Here is a 22,025-nt window from a genome sequence, read left to right as displayed (position 1 = left end):
TTGTCTATCCATTAAAAATCCATGCAACCAAAATATTCACGCTTCAAAAAGATGTCATAAAAATAATATATTGGAATAGAAGACAAACATGAATATTTCTTGTGCATGAAGTGAGCATGGTTGCACTTCCATTTACTATATTTGATGTGCTCAAAGTATGTACGTTGATGAGTGTTAATGTGAATAAAAGCTCAATCTTTCCGTCATATAAATTGATCATGTCTTTTCAGAAGATTAAACTACTTTTTCTTATGGATAACTTTTATGAAACTTATATGTATTTATGAGCTTTTTGATGGGAGAAAACCTACTCTTTTCTGCTGTGATTTATAAATACCAAAATTCCTATGCAGTATAGTAGCCAAAAAACAATGTGAGATGAGTAGCATGTCTAAATTTGTAGTATTCGTTAAAACAGTACCTGCGTGACCTACTACTTCCATCTAAAATATGTGTCCAGTGGACACTTACCTATTCCACGAGGCCCCAGGACATGATCCATAGATGGTGGGGAAGCAATGAAACTGATGCTTGACAGTGCCAAAACTGCAGCTGGATTACATTCACTACATGCATGGATACTTTATAGAACAAAGTAAGTCTTGTCAAATGTAGAACCTGCTATGGCAGAATGCGATTTAATAGTATTTTGATCTGACGGCAAATTTATAAGACATTGTCAATGACATCTTATGATACATGAGATTGCCCGTGCGATGCTAATTACTCTCATAATGCACCTGGCCATGTATGTCCGCAAACATACTTCTAGTTTATAGCCTGGCAGTTTGATGGTGCTGCTTATCCAGCCATCTGCTCCTGGCATGAATACTGGAGGGGAGGCACAGTCTTATTAGCTCTAGAAAATCACTTAGGCTACAAAATAAGTTGTTGTAATCAGCAGAAATCGACCTTTGGTTTCATCAAGGTTTTTTAAGGATCAGATACAGACCAGCATTACCACCCCATGACCTACTGATTGAAAATGGAGGACCTAAGATTACCACATTAACAATGGAAGATACTCATATATTCATTATGCATTCCTAGCAGTTCTGTAACCTCTTCAGCTCAAGCTGTTCTCTGAGGACCAAAGCTCAGACAGCATCTCTGTCTAATTAACAGTGCTTCAAACCTTTATTTTGAGTAAGCTATCTTGCAATATCTCACTTGAAACCTATTGACTTCGGCAGTGCTCAAAGTGAATATGTTTGTAATTGCTGGTAGCTAGCTTCTCAATTTTGAAACAAAATAGTTGGGCTTTATTTTATTTTAGAGTCAATTTACAACCTTGCAAAGCTGCCATCAAAATGGTTGAGGCATTAGATCTGTCTCGTCTTATTAGTTTTTTCTCAATAGTTGACACACTAAAACAATTTTCTAAAAGCTACTCGTTACCCAAAACTATAAACACTGTTCACATTAGTTAAACACCATTTAAAAGCACTAGCATTCAGTGTCATCATAAAGCGAGCACAATTAACATTCATTCCATGTTAAACCCTGATAAGCAACATAGTCAACAGTCAAAAAAAAAAAAGAAATAGAATAAGCTCACAGATTAATTCACTGCTTTTTATGCAGGCAGTGCTAAAAGTGCTCAAAATAGACTTTCAGTGTTTCTGCAGGTATTAATATGGTTTTAAAAAGGCTTACTTCTCCCTTCTACAAATTAAAGAGATAGTACGCCCCAAAATGAAAATGATGTCATCATTTACTCACCCTCAAGCTGTTTCTGTTTGGTTACCCACAGTTTTCAAAATCATCTTTTGTGTTCAGCAGAAGAAAGAAATTCATTTAGCTTTGAAAAAACTTGAGGGCGAGTCAATGATGACAGAATTTTCATTTTTGGGTCAACAATCCCTTCAAGGCCTTCAAGTCTTAAATCAAAGCAGAAAGTCTTAAATTCATAAAGCCATGGCATTAAATGTCGCATGCATAACATTGCAGAAAAATTGATCTTCCACAGTATTGTTGACTTGTTTTTCAGTACAAGTATCTAAACAGCCTTAAATCAAGATACAAAGTCTTATTTTTGAGAAATTGGACAAAATAAAGTGAGCTTATGCTTGAAAGATGAACAAATATCAGTATAAATAACGTGTAAAATTATTTTCCCTTTGAAGTAAGTTAATTTTTCTGAGCCAAAACAGTATTTCTTCTTGTTTTTATCATAAACTCACTTGATTTTGATCAGTTTCTGAGAAAACAAGACTTGTCATTTTGCTTCTCAACATGTCTTGATTTAAGAAACTTCAGACATATACACTGGAAAAACGACAAAATTACTGAGGAAGAACAGCACTTTTTGCAGTGTGATCAGAAGGTACAGTAAAAGTTATTTCTATTATTCTCAATCTTTTTTTTGTATACTGAATTAAAAACTAATGGAGATCTGATGGAAGTTGTATTTTCAAACTTGCTTAAAACAACTCATTTTCTGCACCCTACACTCTTAAAAATAAAGGTGCTTCACGATGCCATAGAAGAACCTTTCTGTTTCACAAAAGGTTCTTTGCAAATGGTTCCCATAAAGAACCTTATAATAGAAGAACCTTTCTGTTTCACAAAAGGTTCTTTGAGGTGAAAAAAGGTTCTTCAGATTATAAAAAGGTAAGAATGAGATGATTCTTAAAGAACCTTTGACTGAATGGTTCTTTGTGGAACCAAAAATGTTTTTTCTTGGCATCGCTTGAAGAACCTTTTGAAACACCTTGATTTTTAAGAGTGTAGACTTTTACATTTAGACAACTTATTGACATTGTAATTCCTATCAATTTGGTCTTTAAATTTCTTTGCGTGGTCTTAAAGTCTTCAATTGACCTTAATAAAAACCTGCAGAAAATATTTATAAGAGAGATGAAGTCGATAAGGATGCCATTCTAAGGCAAGGTTTTATGTACAGTTTTTTTGGAATAGTGTTCCTCTCAGTTTAAAGTCTGTAGTTTTATATTTGTATTTAAAGTTAGAAAATGTTGTAGCTTTCAGGAAATATGTCTTGTTAGGGCAACTTACATGTGTCAGTTGCAAGCTGAAAACCATAGCATGTGAGTCCTCATTGACACTGCAGTGACAGTGAGTTCAGACCTTAATGTCGGTACCATTGTTAGTGGTTCAAATCAATATATTTGCTGTTTATCTAAATTGTATTTACTTTTAATATCTGAAATTAAATAACATATAAATCCTCGAGAAAATGTGGGGTTTTTTTTAGCAGATGCAGAGCATAACCAGTAGAGGTCAGACTGACTCTGCTGGTTACTTTATAGACCTTGGAGTATTTCTGAGGACAGTCCACTGGCCTTCATGCACTGCTGTATACCATAAAATCTAAAATCATGGTTGCGACTCACTATATATTTCTGATGTGAAGCTTCTCAGCTCTGGGGAATAGCATCATGTCAGCAGCTTATCTTTCGCAAAACCACAGTCATATGTTCGTAATTAAAAGGACTATCAAATAGTGTACTATAAAAAGAATATCTGTAATGCCATTGCAGAATCATTGCTTATGATATCTGAATTACTTTTGAGATTTTACTAATATTGTGTGCATGTCAGCTAAATTCACTCAGATACAGTATCTACTTAAGAATTTTAGAGGGGGAAAAAATCAGTTTCGATCCATAGAATAACAGATCAAATTTCCTTCAAGCTCTCATTGAGGAGCTCAGCAGAGATCAGGGTTTAGCTTTAGGTTTAGTCAGCAGCTTGTGTAAAGATAGTGTAAAATGGCATTTGAAGGTTTCCCAAGGAAACTTTATTACGTTTTTTTTCTTTTTCTTTTTCTTTTAATTCCGTTGTAATTGGCCCCCTCCTTAAGGTCTTGTATGATTTTAAGACTGGGCTACCACAATGAAAAGTTCCCATGACAAACACCAGTTGGGTGGTTTTATAGGACACCAACTGTTCTAGTCCATCACAGGGCACACTGACTAATGCAGTGCCTCGGGCTTAGACACACCTGGTTTTGTGCTTAGTGACAAAAGTCTTATTGTTTCCTCTAGAGAACCTCTCTAGGGTTTTTGTTTGTTTAAAACAGATGTACATGTTTTCAGCCTTTGGGCTACCTTGATTTCCTGTTTGAACCAAAATTGTTTTATTAACAAACTTGTGTGGCAGGTAGTGCTTGTTTGTGGGGAAAAAAAATAAAATAAAATTATATATATACACACTTTAATGTTTCAGATCATCAAACAAATGTAAATATTAGTAAAAGATAACACAAGTAAACACAACATGTTGTTTTTAAATGAAGGTTTTTATTATTAAGGGGGAAAAAATCCAAAACTACATGGGCCTGTGTGAAAAAGTGTTTTCCCCCTAAACCTAATAACTGGTTGGGCCACCCTTAGCAGTAACAACTGCAATCAAGCGTTTGCGATAGCTTGCAATGAATTTGTTTCAGCGCTGTGGAGGAATTTTGGTCGACTCATCTATGCAGAATTGTTGTAATTCAGCCACATTGGAGGGTTTTCGAGCATGAACCGCCTTTTTAAGGTCATGCCACAGCATCTCAATAGGATTCAGGTCAGGACTTTGACTAGGCCACTCCAAAGTATTCATTTTGTTCTTCAGCCATTCAGAGGTGGACTTGCTGGTGTGTTTTGGATCACTGTCCTGCTGCAGAACCCAAGTTCGCTTCAGCTTGAGGTCACGAACAGATGGCTGGACATTCTCCTTCAGGATTTTTTGGTAAACAGCAGAATTCATGGTTTCATTTATCACAGCAAGTCTTCCAGGTCCTGAAGCAGCAAAACAGCCCCAGACCATCACACTACCACCTCCATATTTTACTGTTGGTATGATGATCTTTTTCTGAAATGCGATGTTACTTTTACTCCAGACGTAATGGGACACACACCTTCCAAAAAGTTTAACTTTTATCTCGTCAGTCCACAGAGTATTTTCCCAAAAGTCTTGGGGATCATCAAGATGTTTTCTGGCAAAACTGTTCTTTTTGCTCAGCAGTGGTTTTCGTCTTGGGACTCTGCCTTGCAGACCATTTTTGCCCAGTCTCTTTCTTATGGTGGAGTCATGAACACTGACCTTAACTGAGGCAAGTGAGGCCTGCAGTTCTTTGGATGTTGTTGTGGGGTCTTTTGTGACCTCTTGGATGAGTCGTCGCTGTACTCTTGGGGTAATTTTGGTCGGCTGGCCACTCCTGGGAAGGTTCTCCACTGTTCCATGTTTTGTTTCATGGCTCTCACTGTGGTTCACTGGAGTCCCAAAGCTTTAGAAATGGTTTTATAACCTTTTCCAGACTGATAGATCTCAATTACTTACTTTCTCATGTGTTTCTGAATTTCTTTGGATCTTGGCATGATGTCTAGCTTTTGAGGATCTTTTGGTCTACTTCACTTTAGCCCCTTTCACACTGCACGTCGAACCCGGCAAATTGCCGGAACATTTCCGGGTCGACTTCTGTGTGAAAGCAAACACGTTCCGGGATTGATTCCGGGATTGAACCCGGGTCGGGGACCTAGTAACATTGCCGGGTTCAGTCCCGGAACGAGCGCTGTGTGAACAAAAGCCAGAACTAATGCCGTGTCGTAGTGATGACCCGCGTTATCGTGCGACTCTTTTACCAGGTGTTTTGAAGGCAGATCAACGTTCGCGCCGAAACAAATATGTGCGAACTGTAACGAAGCAGAGGTCAGTCAGTTCCATACTTTCCGCGCTAAAGCTGAGATCATTCACCAGCTTAAGTGAAAGTTAACGTGCCTAGCATTTTCGACTCGTACATTACACGTCACACCCTGATATCACGTGTCTTCACGGGATCTTTACGGGTTGTGTGTGAACGCACGCGCACATTCCAGGTAATCACTGGCAGTGTGGAAGTGCAAAATCTAGCGTCCCGGGTACAAATGCCGGGACACATTACCCGTGTATTTGCCGGAATCGCAGTGTGAAAGGGGCTTTTGTCAGCCAGGTCCTATTTAAGAGAGTTCTTGATTGTGAACAGGTGTGGCAGTTATCAGATCTGGGTGTGGCTAGAGAAATTGAACTCAGGTGTGATAAACCACAGTTTTAACAGGGGGGCAAACACTTCTTCACACGGGGCCATGTAGGTTCGGTTTTAGTTTTCCCTTAATAAAAACCTTCATTTAAAAACTGCATGTTGATTACTTGTGTTATCTTTGACTAATATTTCAATTTGTTTGATAAAATGAAACATTAAAGTGTGACAAACATGCAAAAAAAAATAAGAAATCAGGAAGGGGGCCAACAGTCTTTCACACCACTGTATACACACACACAAAATTGCAAAATGCAATGAAGATTTAATTCAAAATATTTCAGATTCAGCTAAATTAACCAAATGATACCAAAAAATAAAATAACTGAAAACAGTAATGGTTTTAACATGGAAGAGTCACTGTCAATTGATTTCAATATATCTTTGCATCCACAATCAAAAAATAAGGATTGTCTGAATATATTTCCCACTAGCATTTTGCTATTGCATCTTAACTTACTCTAAATAACTCAAATCAGATGTTGTGTTAGACTAAATTAGAGTTAATTAAAAGTTTTCCTCTTAGAGTTTCAAATCTGCAGCATTGATGAGCCCAACATTTGGACGCCAATGTTCTCATGACTTTAAGTCTTATAACCTCCCCTGTGGTTACTTCAATCTGGTCCATCAGATTACCTCATCAGTATTCACTCACTTAGGGAGATTAATTATTCATGATCATGCTTATTAATGACGGCAAGCATCTGTGCTTCCCTGTGCCCTCCTCCACACACTGCTAACCAAACAAGCAGTCAGATTAGAGATTGTAGTTGGAGCTTCAGCATCTTTTAACAAGTCCCTGGATATGGATTCATTAAAGCATGAAATAAGAAAATGAACCCTTTTCCGGTTTGATCCCCTTGTGGCCTGAGACCAGATCTTTAGAGCTCTCTTTGTACTGAAATCTGTAACCTGGCATATGGCCTCTGGTCTGCTGGGAGCTCACCCTGCATGGGACAGAATAAATTCACAGATTTGTGTGAATATTTTTGGTATGTTGAAACCCTGATTAGAAAGATAAAACAAACTTGGAGATAAGTAAACTAATAAATAAAGCTTAATTAGGTCTATTTCATTTTTACAAATTCTTTTGAGACAGAGAGGGAAATATTTATTAGCAAGAGATCTCTCTAAATTGTTAATTCACGACCTACACTTGTCTTTCCCACCAAACAATGCAAGAGGCAATGTGTGTTTTTAACCCTATAATTAGAATATAATATATATATATATGTGTGTATGTATATGTGTGTATGTATATGTGTGTGTATATATGTATATATATATGTATATGTATGTGTGTGTATATATATATATGTGTGTGTGTGTGTATATATATATATATATATATATATGTATATATATATTATATATATATATATATATAGCTATAGATATATACAAAATCTGAAAACAAAAACTGCATATAGTATGATATAAGGGAACATGGAGGTCATATTTGAGGAGGAAAATGCTGATATTTATATAAAAGTAAAATGAAATTCTCATAGCTTGTAATCAAATTCGATACAATCTTTATATAATTAAAAATCTAAATATCAGTCATCAATCTATATCTCCCAATAATGTTTTAAGATGAAATTGAAATGCTTAGTTTCATGATCAAAGATCTGTCGTTTTAATTTTGTGGGTAAAACATATAAAATGTTACTTCAGTACAGTAAGTGTAATATTACTAACAACAAGAAATTTGTTAAATCAATAAAGATTTCACAGCAAAAACACGTGTACCAAAACCTGAAGGGAGATATTTTTGGAAGTATTCTAAAAGGCCTTTTATTTGCTATCAGTCAGATGGCAGAAGGCATGTAACTTGAAGTTTTTCAACAAAGATTTGTTAATGTTGATAATATAGAGGCCTTAGAAATGTGTTTTAAATAAGGCTTTATAGAGTTAAGGCCATGAGAAATATCAATTCAATCAAGTGCATTTAAACTTTTGGCTTGTACTGCATGTATTTTACTCTTTGATTTTTGAGATCAGCTAATCCAGGCTCCTCTTTTTTGTCTGCCCATAAAGTCTTAATTTTCTGGCTCATGAAATCTAAGCTGTGATCATTCAGATCTTTCTCCCAGCTCTCTCTCTCTCTCTCTCTCTCTCTCTCTTTTTTCTCTCGTCTGGGAATCCTGCTCGCGTAAAATACAGCACATGAGCAGTGCACCAGCTCACACCAGTCTGACCATGTGAGAATTGAATGAGAATGACTTGTATCAGGGGGCATAACACATCTTACACACAAAGACCCTGCACTCTGTTCCGGAGACGTACATATGGGTGTGTTTCTGTGGGCTCTAGGTCTCTATGCTGGCTATTTTATTGATCGGGGGAAGACAAAGGGGGATGTCCCAACAGCTCATGCATGCATAATCTAGTCTCACACCTTTCTGTCCTTTGCTCACAGTCAGAGAGCTTTTCCTAGGGGACAGCCACGAAAATGAGAAACAAGCTTCATCGCAAATAACAGATAGGTTACAACATTTGTCGTACTGACTCTGATAATGCTGAAGAACAGGAATGATGTTTGACAGAGCATATTGCTGATAATCTCCAACATCTTGATGCTTTAGACCTCCTGTGTTTGAATGGCTGCTTGTTTGGAAGGAATTCATCCTGTTTCTCTGACAAGCAATTAAGAAATATCCATCATATCGTTCAAATATCCCAAAATTAATCTACAAAGAACAGACATACAGTTTGAGGTACAATATTGGCAACTTTAAAACTAATAGACTTTAAAAAATAATAGAATTAAATAGAATGAGGAGACATATTTTAATAAAAAAAACAAATACAGCTAAAGCTTGTAATTTTTATATAGAAAAGATTTATATATTACCCATTTGCTTGTATTTTTTTTAACCATCCTGACCTTCAAGACTTATTTAAAACAAGATGCATGGTGTATTGTTTTTCTATAAATAATTCACCCAAATAAGAAATAAAATATGTTCTTAGTTTTGGATGCCTATCTGTTTACTACATGCTACCTAACCTAACAACATCACCTCTGAGGACATTTAAAATGAATGGTTAATGAGTGCCTTGCTGCAACTAGGATACATCTAGGTTAACTGGGTTACAGTCTATTTTTTTTTCTTTTTTTTTTTTTTTTTTTGAAATATACATATTCTTCAGGGAATGGCTAATGTGAATCTTATGCATTTTGTTTTTTATCCAACTTTGTATTGAAACATTTTATTTATTTCTTTTTTTTAGTTCACCCAAAAATGAAAACACTGGAACGTAAAAGAGGGGGTGGGTTCCATGTTGTTTGGATCCCAACATTCTTATGTTCCAGGTTTAGATGAGTATATGATGATGGAATTTTTATTTTTGGATGAACTTTCCCTTTATCATTTTACAGGCTAAAAAGAGATGCTTCAAATTAGTGCAGTAATTCTCTCCCATCCATCCTGCTAGAAATGGAAGGTCATATTAAGTGCATTACAATGTAGGCTGTCCCGATGAGTCTTATTATTTACTGCTCATTTTGCCATATATTGATGTCATTGGGGTATTCCATACATACTGTGCACAATATACGGGTACATATTACATACTACAGCAATTAATAAATCAAGGATAATATTAATGCTGCTTACTTACATCTGGGTATATAGATTTTTTATTATTATTAATTAATAGGAAGTAACTTTGGTTAGGTCTGAATTAAAGATTCAGTTTTAACATGCTAATTAAATTTGTGCAGTATTATGAAATGTTTGGACATAATTTATGACCTCAACTTTGTGGCTGTTCAGATGTTGTTTGGAATAGAGAGTGGTTTGAGGTTTGCTAAGAGCCAGCACTGAGGGGCCAGAGAAAACCTGAGATCTATTTGTCATTTCAAATGTCTGCACTATTTTGTGCAGAAATCCTCAAAGATTCTCTCTCACATACTCTTGAAAGCATTCAACACAAGATGAACACACTATGACCTTACAAATATATTGTGTCTGCTTTAATTTCCGTAACACAGCTGTTTTTATGAGGGTATTTAAATGATAATTTAAGTGTATATTTGTGTGGAGAAGGTTAGACTAGTGTGTCATATACTCTTGAATGCAGCAACATCTTTCAACTGCAATCTTGCTGTCTTAAATTTCTTTCTTAAATTAATTTCCTCATAAACCACCATGTGGTGATAAACTGAAGCTGTTACCATGTGAGAGTGAATCATCAGATATATATGGGAGCAAACATAATTTAGGTTTCATGTGCAATAACTGAAGAAGGATTTTGAAACGCACCACTTGGAAACCTCAGAACTTTTTTTTTTTTTCCTCAAAAAAAAAAAAACTAATAAAAACTGCACAACCACAAACCTACAGGTCCAAACACAGAGTCCATTTAAGAGTAGATGCCTGTCACCAAACAGAGATTTAAATAACCTTAATAATGTAACCCAGCAACCAAACACGCGTTACTCGGATAAACACTGTGAACTCTCCTCCTGAAACGGGATTGGTTCTTCTCTGCGCATAATCTAATTAGATTTGCGACAGCTTCAATCTCATTGGTGAACTGTTGTGTCTTTTAACTTTAGGGGCGTGACAAACTGTTCACGCAGCGTCGTGAGAGTTGAGGAGTCAGAGTTTGTGTGCTCAATCTTTAGACAAGAGAACTGGATTAAAACTTTGTCCTTGAAAAAGCGTTGATTCAAATGAATGTGCTCTCAAACACAACACATAGAAGTGGCCATTTAATACCCTATCTTGTGGCTGGTTTTTAATATCTGGTAAGTAAAAGTTATCTGTGTTTTTGTTTGCGGTAGTCTATTTCATCAACTCTAAGTAGGTTTTAGGTTTGTGTGCATTGTGTTTAATATGACTTTATCTGTAACGGTATTTTGGTTTAATATAGAAAACTACTACTAGATTTCCCCCTTTTCTTTTAGTGAAGTTTAAAACGATGAAATTGTGTTTCGTATTGTTCTGTTTACATGCTTAAATGTGTATAATAAAGTGTCCAAGTATTATTTGCATTTCGTAACCTAAGTATAAACACTAGGCTATATTTTTGTATATTTTAATGTGTTCAACACCTCATTAATTATTTTTGTTGTTAACTTGAAATAACGTAATGCTTTTGTCATTTTAAGAAAATTTGCTTTATTAAAATTTTTACCGCCAAACAGTTGATGTCTGCACCTATAAAGAAAATATAGTTTTCAGAGGTGATTAAAACTTAATTTTAACTTAAAAAAAGTATAAACTTAAAAATTGAAGAAAAAAATCTTATTGGTTGGTAGTTGAGTTAAAACGCATCATTTGTGTCTTCTTCACTACTCTGTAGAAGAAAAGACTGAATTGTCCCACTCAAGGAAATAATGATGACATGGAGAATTTTATCATATATTGTGTATTATGCCTGTAGCATGTGAAAATAAAGTGATTAGATAAACTATGAAAGGAAAGCACTTAATGACCTACTTCTGTTCTCAAGCAAATGATATGCAAACTGTAATATACAAATTGAAATTGGTATTCAGCTTTCCAACAAAGAAAAGAACAGGATGGAAAATTGATCATGTTCTCTTTAGGATACATATATAAGTCATAATGTAGTACATTCCTTATGTTATTTTATATAGTCTGCCTTGTTTTACTCATTTATGAAGTGAGAAGTATGACTTTTTGATTGCATGAAAGGTTACATGGTGATCGCATCATTAAAATGAACCTTTAATTGGGAAGATGTAGTGGTAGGGTGTGGTGTTAAATTTGAGAGGAATACCATGATGACAAAAGGGCTATTGAACCCTGTGGAGTGTCAGGATTAGAGCAAATACAAGCTGACCGCAGAAGGAAGGTCCAGGCATGCTATTTGGCACAGGGACTCTCTGTCATGATTGTTGTCTGCTTTGTAACTCCTTAGGGTGGTCGAATTAATGAATTCGTTCAAATATTTTTCAGTTTCCAAGAGCTATAGAGGTTTTACTCTTCCTTACAGAGGCTGTTCCTAATTGTAGTCTTCACTGTTTCTTTACTAGTGTAAAACCATGGTTTACACGAAGAGTGTGAGTGGTTACTGTGGTCGAATTTATGATTTGGGGCCTTAATGAACTAAATTAAAGAAGGAAGGTATAGATTTTGTGTGATATCTGGATCATGCTATACCTATTTGTGACTCTGGACCATAAAACCAGTCATAAAGGCTGATTCATACTTCTGCGTTGAAACTATGCCGTAGGTTGTGCGTAGAACGTGCAGGCTACGGCGTAGCCTGTCGTGCACCTCTCCAAAAATGCCACAGTGCGTCAAATCTATGCAGACCACAAGGGCTGTGATTGGTCTGCTAGTAGCCCTGCCTGTACTTTAATATATTTTTAATGTTACACCTTATTTAAAATAAAACAAAGCAAAGAACAAGTGTCTTATCATTTCTTATAAAGCGTAGCATTACATCACTTTGTTGTTCGCAACAAAGAGTTGTTCTGTCATGGTATGTTACAAGTGCTTGTGGAGATTGAAAGAATGCCATCTTCTGCTGTTCGGTTGTCGTCTCTTTTTTTTTGGTAGTTTTAAATAAATTATCTGTTCTTTGATACTTATTTGCCGCAGTCGTGGCTGATGCTTCACCGACAAGCTGCTTCTTCTTCGGCTTTTGCCATGGTACTGCGGGTAACACAAGCAACATGCCTGTGGACACTGCAGACTAGCGGTTTGCATGTGTACTGCACGTCGACGTGGACAATGACGCAAAAGTATAAATGAAAACCGATGCACAGCCTACGGCGTAGAGGTATAAATCAGCCTTAAGGGTACTTTTTTTCGAAATTGAGATTTATACATCATCTGAAACCTGAATATATAAGGTTTCCATTGATGTATTTGTTAGGATAGGACAATATTTGGCAGAGATACAACTATTTGAGAACTTGGAATCTGAGGGTGCAAAAAAATATAAATATTGTCCAAATTAAGTTCTTAGCAATGCATATCATAACAAATTTTTTTTTCGATATTTACAGTAGGAAATTTACTAAATATCTTAATGGAACATAATCTTTACTTAATGTCCTAATGCTTTTGACATAAAATAAAAATCTATAATTTTGACCCATACAATGTATTTTGGCTATTGTTACAAATATACCCCAGTGACTTAAGACTGGTTTTGTGCTCCAGGGTCACATTTAAGTTGTGGAATTGATGGACTTCGGTGCTACATGTCTTGAGCGTCTGTTTTAAAACACTACTTCAATTCATTGCCACAAGAAACATTACAAACCTATTTTTACAACTTGCCCTCAAAGTTTCTGGCCCTAATTCTGTGAAGCAAACCACTCTTTGGAAAACCATATATCATGTCCACCCTTTACACATTTTCCCCATATAAGGTGGTGTGTGCTGTAAATTCTCTATTGTACAGTGAGTATGTGTGTCTCTTACTGTCTAGATAGATTCTGTGGGACAGTCATTATGAATTCCTTTTCAAATTCTTTTAATGTTCACTCACTGTAAGTCACTTCTTGTCGAATGTTGTTTTTCAAGCCTGTTTCAATGAGAAGGATTTTGTAATTCTGTTAAACTTAAGCCTTTTATGTTCTGACCATTAACGGGTAATCTTGGTCAATTTGATGATGTGTTTCTGTCATCTGGATATTATATTTGGTTCAAAAGTAATTGCACAAGGGCAGCCTCTGTGCATGTATCTGGCTGTTTTTAGAGCTGGCTATAAAAAGCAGGTGAGGTAAGATGGGTGTTGAATGCGTCCTGGAGGCAGTGAGCCACTGTCTAGCGGCCAGTCAATGTTTTTTTCTTAACCATCTTTCCAGGCTGTCCAAGGACAGACTGCCGAATCACAGACATGTTCATCTAACAATAAACATAATGTTTTTTCCCTGTGCCTTTAGACTGTCTTCTGACATCATCTCGAACAAAATGATGGCTTGTTGAGTCACAAATCCCTATATAAATTCCAACTGTTCATGATTCACCAGAGAGAGACTAACCTCGCTAAACATATGGTTTGTTCGTGTCCAGGTTGACGTCATAAATGGTGACAAATTGAAAGCCTTATGATTGTTAATACCTCTGTCAAACCGAATTCTTTTCTTTCATGTCAAATCTTAGGAGTTGCCAGCATGATTTATAAAAATAATGAAGATCAACAGGTCAGGGAGAGCTTAATTGATGTGTACAATTAGTTGTTAGAGTTATTGTGAGTAGTAATGTGAGTACATATGAAAAAGTAGCTTTTTTTTTTTTTTAATGGATAGTTTACCCAAAAATGAAATTCTGTAATTTACTTGCCGTAATGTCATTTCAAACCTACACACAGAAACACTTCTTACTGATTTTGAGCATCTGTCTTTTTTTATTATAACACAATGCAGATCAGGTGTGTGTGTGAGGGAAGGAGGGTGCATCCAGCTGACACTGGGTCAGGCAGCAGTTCTTTTAACACTAATCATAAGAGTAAACACAGCTGGGTCAGGAGGCTCTGAAATAAAGTGCTGCATTTCTCTATTGTTCTCTTTGATGGATGTGTGGAGTAAAGCCACAAGCTAGAGATTCATCCCTTTCAATCCCTTTCCCTGTCATTTCTCTAAATCAAACATATTGACAGCTTTTATCGCAGTAATTTAATCGATCATGCTCCTCAACATATGTTTCCAGGGCTTCAAGTGTTTCAAAATCTTTGTGGAACTGCAAACATTTCTAGGGAATCACCCTTTTTTCATCTCAAATTTTGCTTTCTCTAGTGATCATTCATCCATCCTTCAACCAATATTTGTAGCCTTGACTGACTGTGCAGGCTTCAGAAACCCTTAAGAACAGCTCAACTGATAGTGAGCTGTAATCGACTGGAGGAAAAGGTTCAAAGACCTGAATGCCTTGTTGGGCTGGGTTCTAGCTTAGACTTAAATGCACCTTTCATGAGTGAGAAAAGAATACTTTTCTTTAAAGCACATGTAGATGTTAGGCCTGTTTCCTCCTGGTATTGAGTTGTGTTTTCATGTGATCTGATCATCAGTGGTCAGTCGAGACTCATTACCTGTTCCACCTGGAATTATCACGTGGTTTCTGTCACCACTTGTTTTCAGATTTCACTGCAACACTCACGTATTTCTTTACATTTACGTAACATTCTTGGGAGCATTGCGTGCGGTGGATGAATGCTGTTGCATGAATGAACCCTTTTATGCAGCTTACAAGCAGAAGGGAAAGGTAGAGAATGAAAAGGTTAAGGATTCCCAGATCAGTGGACATGCATCTTAATACAAGGTGGAAACGGTCTCACAGAACTAAACAATCTTATCATGTCTTTCTATCTACTGGCTCAAGGACAACATGAAGTTACCGAAAACTAGGTTTGTGTGATTATATAAATACAGTTTTTCCTTTGATTGCCTGTGTGCTTCGTCAAGAGACTCACAGCAAAATGACAATCTGACACAGACGCAACTCTCAGCGGGAATCCTTAATAGTCACAGCAGCTCAACTTCTTTTGTTTGGAAATAAAGGAGGCAGTCAGTGGATCAAGCTCTTGTGCACTCGGACAGTGACCAAAGAGCTTCAAAAGTACTGACAAGCTGATGTCCTGCATCTGATTCAACTTTGCCATCAAACGTGAAACCTTGCATCTTTAATGGCGATTGTTACTCATGATAATTATGTAACCAAGCATTTTTCTGGGGCTTCACTTATTAAATAGATAAGGGAGGCAGAACTTACTGAAGCTGTGAAGGAACATATGCTTTCTACTGCAAATGTAGTCACACTTTATCTCAGTTCATTTCATTACAGTAGTTCATGTTTGTTGAGTGCTTATTTTATAATTTCAGCCAGCTTCATGAAAAATCAGAAGCAGTCAATTATTCAGTCACCCCTCTGGCATTTTTAATTGGTAAATGTGTGACAAAGTCCTGCAGAGCGAGATTTCAAAGAAGAAGAAAAAAAGCAGACACCCTGACTTGAACGTCTGGAAATTGCTGTCTGAATGATTTTGAGTAGCCTAGCTATTAGGTATAGCTATTGTGAAATTAGAAGTAAACACATTCATTTATTCAGGTATTACTTTAATGTTGCTCTGTTAGAGGACTAGTGTTATCAAAAGTACCAGTACCTCAGTCAGTACCAAGCTGATACTGAAATTTTGAAAATGTGATAAGACCAGCTTTTCTGCCGCACTGTTAGTACAGAGTTAGTCTGGTACCTCAAACGCTCTTGATAAACGATAACTATGGACAAATTTGTCCAAAAACAATTCTGATGTCAAAATAAATATGTGAAATTTACATGCTAGTGTTTTCTTATTGTGTTCTTTAATAAATAATGCTAATAATAATTACTTTATATATTTTTTGTAAATAGCTTTTGCTATGGCAACAAATTTGGTATAGATATCAAGAAATATTTGCTGATATTGCTATTGATGACTGCAATTTTGGTGAGGACCTAATGTAATTGTAATCATGAAAATGCATAGTGTATCTTTGTGGCTATTCCTGGCCGACATTCACTTGTCATTTGAAAAGCTTTCTTCTAATCCGTGTCAGCTCAGCCTCAATGGCCTTAAGACATGCCAGGAGAATAGTCTTAGATGCACAGGTTATAGAGAGAGATGTTCAGTAGAATTCTCCCCTCCTCCAGCTGTCTAAGTAGTGCTGATTGTAATTCCTCTCGTTCAGGACTGGGTTTGAGTGTGTGATTTGCCCTAAGGGATTAGATTCTGTGGGTCATCGCTCTCCCACCATGCCTCAGACTCAACAAGCCTTTTGTTGCACTCTCCAGATGGGACATTTTGGACAAAAATGCGAGGGGGTTGTGGGTATCACTGCATATATGCCACCATTTGTTGCTGCCCTATATCTGTGCACGTTTCACCCCAAATATGAGCTTGTTTGCAAAGGATTGGAACTAATAAATCTGTTCCCAAAAGACTTGAGTATTGTTGCTCAGTTCATTCCCCAGTCCACCTCCATGTCCTTTAATTAGAACAGTGTTGTGCCAAACACACCCAGTATAGTAGCAAATAATCCGCCTGTCATCTGGCTGAAAGCAGTTTAAGAAGGCATCCATCTTCACATCCTCTTTTTCTTTCAAGCAAGTTTTATTTTTGTCCTTGGTAATGGTTTGTAACTTTTTTTTTTCTGGGGTCTCCTCCATATTACAGGAAACTTTCAGTAATTTTCAGAATGAAAGATTTATTTGTTCTGTAAAAAGTGCTGTTAAACCCTACGGTCTAATGGCACGTGCAGACTTGTGCCTCTCTGGAAACTTTGGCCTCAGTTATTATTATTTTGGTTTAAGAACTGATTCACTGCATTGCTCCTAATGATGTTGTTCATTATAGCCATGAACTGGTTTGTCCCATTTGATCTTGTTTTCTAGTCTGAACTGTTTATTCTTGGCTAACAACAAGCTGTTTAATCATCTAATTTTTTCCATGTTTCTTTTAAAAATCTGCTGGATGATTGCATGTTTTTTCCATTTCCATGGCTGTGAGCAGGTGACAATGCAGCACTTGTAAATGTATCTGCCAATTGTGAGTGTCATTAACATACTGTTTCTAATCCTCATAGTCTTTTTTTGACGTTTCACCACAGGACCCCTACTTTAATTATGCTTAAATTACATTTAGCAAAAAAAATCACTCCCATTAAGATGCATAAATTAGTCAGTAGGAATTTTTTCCACACTCCAATATCAGGTTGCCACATATCTGCTGTCATATACAGCAGAATACCTTTCAAAAACAAAGCCTAGCGTGTGCCCTTCACCTTGAGGAATGCTCTCTTTCTCATGAGTGTGAAAAAGCGGATGGAAAGCAGAGGCGGGTCACCTTTTCTAGTCAAAGCAGATCATTCTGCTCCTTTAGGTGAAGCTCGTCTCTGCCTCCTGTCCAAGCGTGAACAAATGGTACATGGAGCAAATTCTTTCTCGTCTTCTCTGTGAATGAACAGCTTGACCTGCCCTAACCTCTCAGCGCTCAGGCATCTGTTTGTCTGCTCAGTTCCTGTGCAGAACAGCATCACTGCTGCTTCATCTCAGATGTCCTGTCCTGCAGGAGGAAGATAAGTGACCATGAGAAATCATGGCACTCCCGTAGCACTTCTCCAGAACTTAATAAGTGGCTCATACAGTAGAGAGCCTTTTTGAGGCATCATAGGCTTATCTATGCAATTTTTGTTCACCTAGTATTTTTGTTATTAATGTTGTATGCTTGTGTATAATATTGTCCCATAAGCATAGCAATAGCGTAGCATAGCGTTTGGGTGAATATATAAATACTGCACACTTTCCTCTTTATAACGAAATAAACCCAACAAAAAAAGACAGCAGTGAGAAAGCAGCAGTTAAGAATGCATCTGATTACAGCAGTGTGGATGTTTGCACAAGCTTTGCAGTATGGTACAAAAGTTCAGTCACGTGACATTTATTTATATAGTTTTTTATGCAATAGATAGCCTTAAATCAAGCAGCTTTACAATATTAAACATTATATTGAACACTGATTAATCGGTGAAATAAGCTGCATTTAGTTGATTATTCATTCTAATAATCATTTGATTAATTGATTGATTATCGAAATAATCATTTCCTGCAGTTGTAGTGCATCAATGTAACAAATATCAGTTTTATTGTAGTGCATGTATTCGCAATTTGTCCTATTCACAAGGATGCCTCTCTGTTAATTCCATGGCCCCAAGTCTCACTGGTGTGAAACCATGCATTGCAGTTGAACAGTTATCTAGGCTATATTATAGTTGAACATCAAGTACGAAACATTCTGTAAAAATCACCAAACCTGGCAACAGTTAACTCTATATCAGGTGTATTCAATTATTGTTCCAAGATGTTTGTCTTTACGCTGTAAAGCATTTCAAGGTGGTTAAACTTAAAAACGAAAGTTCACCTGCTGCCTTAAAAATGTGAGTTAACTCAACTCAAAGATACTATTTGTTTCAACTCAAGAAATAGCGGTTTATAATTTATTAAACTAATGGTCATTTGTTGTTTCAACTTGATGCTCTGTGTTAAAACAACTTACTATGTTACATTATCAGGTCAAGAAAACTTCTTGAACTGGGGTCTCCCATTAGACCTCAGAGGGTCACTGTCCGGTTGGAATTGCAGTCTGCTATTTGACGACGACTCTACTATATTGTGCCTCTTAAGATTTTTCCAAGTAGTATCTTGCTAATAATTATTCAACTTTTGCTGGAGTTATGTTCTTTTATTCAAGTCCAACACTAGCTTTGTGAAAATTAAATGTAATCTCAACTAGAGAAAAAAAAAGTCAGGTTTTTTTTTTCTCAGTCCTTGTTGTGCTTGTCAGCGTAATTGGATGTAAAAAAATAAAAATAAAAAAATATATATATATGCTTTTTATAATACATAAAAAAAAAAACTTTATGTACTATAAAAACATATCAGACAGATAAATAATTTGTTTATTAATTAGTATAGTGATTAGTTCTGGAGTCTTCAATATTTTCCAATCGGTATTGCTGTAGATTGCTGTTTTCATTACTCACATAGTCAAACCTGCCTCATTAGACTCTGAATTAATGCATGAACCTGCCAAACAAGCTTGCAGACCTAACTGCTGTATATTAAGGTTTAAATGATCACCACTTGTATCTGGACCACATGCATACAGTTATTAAAGAAAGTTATTTATTCTAAAATCTATTCAAACCATGTTTATTTCAAGGCAAACACAATGTCTCATAACCGCATTTAAGGATTCCTTATGCACATCGAGGCGTGCGTTGTGTGTTTTGTATCGTGTCTGTTTGGTTAAGGGAAACCTTGCACCTCTGAAAAGGAGAGGTGTTAGCAGTCTTCTGCCTTCTGCGATCACACACTGATACCCATAAAATGAACAAGCTAAATGAAGAAAAAAATAAAATAAATAAACGCTGCTCCACTCTCCGGACTGTATCTCCAATAACAAGATCTTCAACATAAACAAAGATAAGACACTATCAGAAGGCCTTTGTTAATGGAATTGTTTATCCTTTGAGGAATATCCTTTGCAGTCCAAGATTCATATCTGATCTGGCTCTGAGATTCTTATTTTTATTAGCCTTGCTTCTAGTGAAATGTTATGGCTGTTGTACTGAACTGAATTACAAATTCAGCATTTGAGATGTTTCAAAGATGCATGAAAGACTGAGCTGAAAGAAGAAAGCCCTAAAGAATATTTACAAACACATCAAGCTGTCTTTAGTGATGAGTCCATGGCATGCTGTTATCTTGCAGCGTTAGTATAACACCTAACCTTTTGCGCTCTGGGTTAGAAGGTCACGTTGCTGGCAGTCTTCATTGCTGCTCTTGGTGTGTGTGTTTGTTTTTGTAAATGTGGACCCAGTAATTTCAAACATGTTTAACTTATTGTTTCAAACCAAATTCAAAAACACGTTTTTGTTGCTAAGTTGTTTTCAAACACAGCTGCAACTGCAAGCAAAGCTCCTTTGTTTGGAAAAACAAGTAGTTTCACTTCAAAGCATTGGTTGAGGTGACACGTGACATTTAAACAAATGCTTTTGAATGTTTAACAAAAAGGTTTTAAAAATTCCTCAGAGCCACTCTTGTTACAATTGTTTTGTCCAACAAAAATCAGTTTTATGTTTGGCACATTAAGCTGGGATAGGATAAAGTATTGTAACATCCAAAAAAAAAAATTATAATAATTAATAAACTTTAATTCGTTAATGTTTCTTGTGTGTAAAAGGACAAATTGACAGTGCAAAATATTTTGAACTTGGTACAAAGCATGATCTTTCAGACACTTGGGTGCTTGTGCGCTAAAAGAAAGACAATGAATCACTCAGTCGGAATGCTGGAAAATTCGATCCCGGTATCAGACCCTACTTTTGTTCATTGAGAATGAACAAAATTACGCAATTCCAGAACAGTTGTTGGAAGTTTTCTGAAACTTTACCAGCATTTCTGAATGAAAAGGGCTACAAATTCAAACAAGAAATAACAGCTGGTTTCTAAGTGCTATAAACTAAAACGTTAGACAAAATCGACTATGAATGAAAAGTATTCTGTGGTGATTTCAAGGAAAATTCTGCTTTATGTCTGACATCAGTCAAGAACTTTATACATTTTGTGTTTTGATTTATTTAAATGTTCAAAGTAAACAAATATTTCAAAAGAGCATTCAGAACTATAAAATATAAAGAAAGAAGAACTATAAAGAATAAATTTTTTAGATAAATTAAGTATTTGGTGTTTATTGATAAACATCATAGAGAGTTCAAAAATCTAAATGGCTGTTTAAGAACATGTAAATGTTTGACTTCCTGTCTTCTCCATGACAAGTGGTGTCACAAACAAAAGGCAGTGTCTGTTTTGTTTACGGGGTAACCGCATTATTTCTGCCTTTCTCTAAACACTACCTACTGTGCTTCACTGCTTCTTGTTCATGTCTACTTCCAACTGGTTTTATTGTCCTCACTCTCCTCACTCAGTGGGCTTGTCATACATTAAGAATAGAGGCATGACAGAATTAATGGCAAATTTCAGTAATTTCTAAAAGTGAGGAGGACATTGTTGCTACACTTCTGAGTTTAATTGCAGATGTTAGATAGTTCACCCAAAATTGAAAAATCTCATCATCATTTGCTCGCCTTCATGTCATTCCAAACCATAAGATTTGGTTAATCTTCAAAGCACAAAAAAATAGATTTCTTTAATTAAGTTATGATTTCTGTCCTGCCATTGAAGTTACAGATAAACAAAGCTTAGAAGCTGCAAAAAGGACTTAAATGCATCTTAAAACAAATCATACTGAATCAAGCGTTTTAATCCACATCTTATAAATATATACGATTGCTTAATATAAAGCCCATATTTCATTTAGGCTTTTATTTACATCTGAGCAATTGTTGACATGCATACAATAGAGTACATTACTCAAACGTGCAATGAGGTTTGTTTTCTCATATAACATACACACGTAACACACACAGGAGCTTCCATGTTTACCATATGTGGTGTTAATGTGAATAAAAGAC

The 22,025-nt window shown here is 36.1% G+C and overlaps 1 protein-coding gene across 3 annotated transcripts in view; it reads left to right on the top strand.

Moving 5' to 3' along the window:
• tiam2a (TIAM Rac1 associated GEF 2a) overlaps positions 1–22,025 on the top strand; it is a 79,826-nt gene that overhangs the window by 1,888 nt on the left and 55,913 nt on the right. For 2 of the 3 annotated variants that reach the window (XM_042742840.1, XM_042742837.1), the window contains exon 1: positions 10,559–10,781. The exons of the other annotated variant lie outside the window; for it this stretch is intronic. The gene's annotated coding sequence lies outside the window, so the exon portion shown is untranslated. Of the gene's footprint in view, positions 1–10,558; positions 10,782–22,025 lie in introns of those variants that run through there. 3 annotated transcript variants of the gene reach the window in all.

The sequence above is a fragment of the Cyprinus carpio genome, chromosome B17 (genome assembly GCF_018340385.1).
Source record: "Cyprinus carpio isolate SPL01 chromosome B17, ASM1834038v1, whole genome shotgun sequence".
Classification (NCBI taxonomy): domain Eukaryota; kingdom Metazoa; phylum Chordata; class Actinopteri; order Cypriniformes; family Cyprinidae; genus Cyprinus; species Cyprinus carpio.
The sequence above is the reverse complement of the archived record's forward strand: the minus strand, read 5'-3'. Positions and strand labels throughout refer to the sequence as shown.